The following is a 5763-nucleotide window of genomic DNA, read 5'->3' on the forward strand; positions in this document are numbered from 1 at the left end:
CGGCGGTGGCGGCGGCGGCGGCGGCCCCGGAGCCCAGGAAGCCGCACGGGGTGAAGCGGCATCACCATAAGCACAACTTGAAGCACCGCTATGAGCTGCAGGAGACCCTGGGCAAAGGCACCTATGGCAAAGTCAAGAGGGCCACCGAGAGGTTTTCAGGCCGAGTGGTGAGTGCGGGGACACTCCGGGGGTGTGGGGCGGGGGGCGCGAGTTTGACTGGACTCTGCTGGGGCCGAGCGCGCGTGGGGCGGGGGTCTTGGGCGCCGAGGCTCTCTGGTCCGAGAGAACCCCCAGACAGACTCCTCACTCTCCCCCTAGCTCCCCGTGACTCAGGCGTGTTTCTCTCCCGAAACACTTGTTACATCCTGTCTGCGCATATTTTAGGGGTTTTTATCCCAGCAGCAAAGTAGTGTTTATGATTTGCAAACACTTTGCAACGCTGGGACCGTCGGGGTCTCCCTGGCGGGCATGCATTCAGACCATGCCCTGGAATGCCTTATGGCTGTAACTCCAAACAGACCCACGTCTTCAGATCAGAGCTGGTCCCCCAAGTCCCGTGTCCTGTAAATGAATGCGATCTCCCCCCACTTCCCACTCTCTCTGCATCCTCCCACTCTTACTCCCCATCACCCTGATGCTGCTTTCGTTGTAAGGGAGGTCGGACTCCTGCCTGTTTTTCAGAGAAAGTTAGGGAGCAAAAGTAAAGGCTGCTGCATGCCTGAGTGTTGTGACAGTTTGCGTCTGGCTTCTGGGAGGACTGAAATAAATGCCCAGGGCATGGGTAGCCACACAGATGCTGAATTGCAACAGACTCAATTAATTTCGGGTCCTGGCTGCAGGGCTTCTAAATTGCTTTAGGGATCTGGCCCCGCCATCCCACTCTTTGCGACAGCTGAAACCCTGCCAGGATCCCTGGACCATTTGCAAAGCCCCAAGAAGTGCCCCGAGTGCCTTTGGGTCTCTGGGTTGTCCCCAACTTGGTTCGTTGTCATTTTCCTTTCTGCAGAACAGGCCCCTGAAATCCACACTGCTTGTGGCTAGAGGGCTGGGTTCAAAGTGACTGACTATTGCAGAAAGATTTTGTGTGGTGTGTGGCAGAAAATTAACACGGTTCTTTGATTTGAAGCATATCAGATGTATTTTAATAGATTTTGGGCCAAAGGCAGGAACTAATTATGGGGCATTTTATGTGCACTTTTGGGGATGTTGCTTATAAACTTAACAAATGACCATAGGGAAAAAGCAAAATGAATTGTTGAATGAAGTGGTAGGTTGACATTGGTGTTTTTCTTTCATATTTGTGCAGACAGTCCTGTGGAAAAAATGGGGCACCAATCAAAAAGTTCAGCCCTCCCCCTAATTCTTAAATATTTGGATACCTGGATAACTCCTTTATTCTAAGCGTCACTGTTTGAGTTGATACAACTTTATTCTATAGCCTTTTTAAAAAGTGTTATACATTAATTCAAAATCAGAGACGTGCATTATATTTTTAAGCTGGCTCCAGTAAACACATTCTATACAGCAAGCAAGTAGTTGAGAATTTGCTCTGGGCAGGTGCCATTTTTTGTGGGTTGAAAAATTTAAAGATGGGGTGGTTGTAAAAATGTCCTTGGAGGAACGCACTTTCAGGTTTGTGGAAAAAGAGGCTGAGAAACATGCACTTCATTCATGCTTTTCTTCTGAGGTGATATTCCCCAGGCTGGATGTTGAATAAGCAGAAACTAAGCTTAGCTCCTTGCTCATGTTGTCTTAATAACTGTTGAAGAATCGCGCTGGGAAGTTGGAAAGTGGAATAATGAAAAACAGACGCGGCTGGAGCTGCAGGTTGAGGATGTGAGCTTGTGAGGGGTTGAGTGGTAAGGGCGTGTCTGGGATCTGTGAGGGGACACAGAAGTCTGAATGCTGGGGAGCTGCCACAAACTGAAAGAATGAAACCTTGTCTTATGGCAGACACCTTTACGAGCTTCACGGGGGCTTCCGGTCAGGCATTCGTCTTGCCGTCTGATCCACGGAGTATGTATGTTAGAGTGAAAAGAATTGCATCAGTAAGCGAAGCCTGCCTTTCTCTTTCAGTGGGTGTCTCCCTTTATTTGCAGAAACCCTGAACATTCCGTTGGGATTTAGTCGAATGGCCACTAGGGGGCACCCTGAGAACGGAAGAGGCTCATTTCTCAGCTGTTAAGACTTGAGTCCTGTTATTGTCCAGCCTTAGTTCAGTTTCCCATTGTGCTATTAATTTCAGCTCAATCTCTTGTTTTACTCAAAAATTATGCAACGATTTTTGAATCTGGTAGCATATCCAGGCCCCCAAATTGGCAAGCCCCAAACTGCTTTCTACTAGATAGATAAGATTAGAACGTTAGCAAAATCATCTGGTGAAAACCTTGCATTAAATAGATGGGAAAAATGAACTTTGGTGAAGGGAAGGCCTCCTTGGCCTTGAGTCCTCCCCCTGCTGAGCACACTGCTCACAGATGGTGTAAGAACGTAAGTGAGAAACAGGAATTGTCAGGTGGAAAATTCCCTGTGCCTGGCTGAACAGAAAAGGAAACAAAAATTAAAAAAAATTGGTCAGCAAGTTGTTCTTGTTCATACAGTGCTTGGTGACTCAATCTGTCAAAAGCAGCAAGAAATTTTCATTTAAAGAATGAACTGGGAGTTTTCTTCCAAGGATGCACTAAACAGCCACAATGTGCTTTTGAAGTGCTGTTGAGAATTGAGAGAGCACTGTCTCAATTCTGAGTTTTCGAGCTTCAAGGAGAATTCTGCAGTGATGTTTTATTTTCATCTGTAGCCAGACCTTTTAGAGCACGTCACAAGGAGAGCAGTATCTTTAAGCTGCTGTGCCAATGTGAATGGCTGAAGTCGGGTGCTGGATGTCAGGCTACACGAGATGCTGTGACGGCCGCACTCCTGAGACAGAGAAGTGTTTAAAAACGAGAATATTATGGCTTTTAATTGCGCGTCCTGAAAGGCCTTCTGAATCAAACAAAACGCCGCACAGCATCATATTTTGTGTTCCATGAAAGGCAGTTGCAAAGAGTTGCAGCATCAGGAAGTTGGACTCAGCTGGTCTAAACCTCTTCCTCATCAGGCGAGGATCCTCCTCTCTCCAGTCCCAAATGTAGTCTTGTGACCACCGCCTGAGCATGTCCACGAGACAAAGACTCAAAGTGGCTTCTTCCAGAGAGGAACAATCCCAACGATACGGCACTCTTGCAGAAGGTTTAAGAGCCCTGACTTACATTCAAAACCCCTAGCTTTTGTGACTTTGCGTGAGCTATGTAACTTTTTGAAACCTCAGCTTTCTCATCTGTAAGATGGGCTACTAATAGTACCAACTTTATAGACTTGTTGTGAGAGTTGAATAAAATAATATATAGAAAGCCTCAAAAGGGGAAATTAGACAACTTTAGTTCCCAATTTTAGATTTTTTTCTACGTCTCACTTGGATTTTCATTTAGATTTTAAGAATATGATGCATGGGACAGTCAGCCTTGTATCATTCAGAGAGAGGCAGGAGAAATAATCAACTTTTCAGGTTAATTAGGGAGGTGTTCCTATAGGAAGCCAAGACAGCCAAATAGGCTCCAAACGTATCTCTACAGCCTTGAATTTAGGCTTTGTTTATTGTACAGCTCTTGTTTTGCTACAGTTTTGGGCAAGGCTGTTGAGTGAGCCCCTTTGTCATAACACAGCATGCATTTTCTTTGAGCCAAACTCCCTGGACCTTCAGGCTGCACAAAGTATTGCTGAAAAAAAAAAAGCAAAACCCAAAACAAACAACATTTTGGGGAGAGGGGTCATGTGATCACCTCACTACCAAGAGCCAAGTTCAACTCTCCTGCTATACCAGGTTATCTCTTGTGAGCGGTATGTGGTGTGGCCTGGTGTGAGCAGGAAGCAAGGTCTCTAGGAAGGAATGGCAGGATAGGTGGGCAAAGTGTGCCCCCAAGTGCAGAGGTCTCGTGTGAGTGATGGGGCATCCTTACCTAGCAAAGGAACCGATTTGACTCAAAATGGTGTTTTAGGCACTGGCTCAATTATTCATAACCTGGTGCTGGAAAAGTGCAGATAAGGAGGGCAAATTAGTAAACTGGTCTGCCGAGCCAGGTGGCTGTCATCTGCATGGTGGCCGAGGTGCCACGTTGCAAGTAGACCCAAACCCAGTTTCAGGGAGTAAGGGACCTCGGCAAACTTGTAGTCCAAACTTCACATCCTTCAGGTGGGAAAAGTAAGGCACAGAAGTGTTAAGTGACGTTTGAGAGGTTGCACAGCTGGTAAGTGATTGAGCTGGGTCTAAGGAACAATTCTTGGTTTGGTATCTTTCCATTATTCATTTAATCTTTACTAGAGCAAGACATGATCCTCACTCTTAAAGAGTTTATAATCTAGAAGCAAAGATGAAATGTACTTACAAATATTGAACTAATTCTGCTCAGTTCAACCAAGATTTATTACTGTCTGCCATATGCTTCTCACCACGTGAAGTGCTGGGACATAAACAAGGAACTTACTGTCTGGTGGAAGAGACAGAGTGAGCAGTTGCTAGGCCATGGGTTCCTCTTCTATAGAGGACTCGATGATTTCAGGTGGCTTCTGAGTTGGACTGTAGCTCATTGAAGCTGAGTTCATTACATTGAGTTTGATCCTGGACCAAGAACACATCCTCTCCCTGTATTAGCGCTGCTGCTATTATTACTACCAGCTGATATTTTTGAGAGCCTGGGATGTGTCACGCTGTGCTAAGTGCTTTACACTATCTTTAATCCTTTCAACATACCTAAGAGGTGTGCACTCTAGTTAGACCCACTTAATGGATGGGGAAAGTACTGCTTAGGGAGGTTGAGTAACTCGCCCGGGGTCATACAGCTAGATAGTGTCAAAAGTGTTTATTCCGTTGCTGTTAGTGGAATGGAGAACCTTCCTAAGGTTGCCCAGCTGGTCACCTCTGGATTTGTGTGTGGCACTCCCTCATGGTGCCAGTAGACCAGCTGTAGTGGGATTCTTTTCTTGCGGGGTTCCTCGTTGTTCAGGAAGAGGCTGTACAGAATGGTCATGGCCCACTGTGGGATTAGGGTGGCAAGTGCTGTTGAAGATGATCTTAAATTGAGTTTCCGGAAGACTGAAATACGTGACATTTCAGGGCATCGCCCCAGGGCAGATTCTGGGGTGAGTAGGCAGACTGCTTGTAATGCAGGGTTTGTGCTGGGAGGCCAGATGGGTGAGATAGGATGGGGGTAATATAATAACATATAATAATAATGACAACAACAACAACAGCAAGTACTTCTCGAATGCTTATAACATGCCAGGGACATATTAACCAATTTAATCCTTCTAACAATTCTCTAATCATCTCATTTTCCAGATGAAGAAACTGAGTCACAGAGAGGTACACTAGTCTTCCCAAGGTCGCCCGCAGAAACAGAGCCAGGGTTTGGACCCAGACAATGAGACTGCAGAGACCTTGACTATGGGGGCGGGGCTGGGTTGTGATCACAGTGGGCCTCTGAGCCCATCAGCCTGGCGGGCTGGCCTGGAGCAGGGAGGCCAGCCCAGAGGTTTTCACAAGAGTTGGGATATGAGAAGACATGAGAAGATAAGGGTCAAAACTGTGCTGGGAGAGAGAGAGAGAGAGAGAGAGAGAGAGAGAGGAGGCCAGCACAGAGGTTTTCACAAGAGTCGGGATATGAGAAGACTTGAGAAGATAAGGGTCAAAACTGTGCTGAGAGAGAGAGAAAGAGAGAGAGAGAGAGA

General features: G+C 46.5%; 1 protein-coding gene across 1 annotated transcript in view; it reads left to right on the top strand.

The window, feature by feature from the left end:
• The first annotated feature begins 6 nt into the window (after window positions 1-6).
• Window positions 7-5763, top strand: part of NUAK1 (NUAK family kinase 1) — a 71432-nt gene continuing 65675 nt past the window's right edge. The window contains exon 1 of the mRNA XM_025048757.1: window positions 7-167. The gene's annotated coding sequence lies outside the window, so the exon portion shown is untranslated. The remainder of the gene's footprint in view (window positions 168-5763) is intronic.

This window comes from Pteropus alecto, unplaced genomic scaffold (assembly GCF_000325575.1).
Source record: "Pteropus alecto unplaced genomic scaffold, ASM32557v1 scaffold94, whole genome shotgun sequence".
NCBI lineage: Eukaryota > Metazoa > Chordata > Mammalia > Chiroptera > Pteropodidae > Pteropus > Pteropus alecto.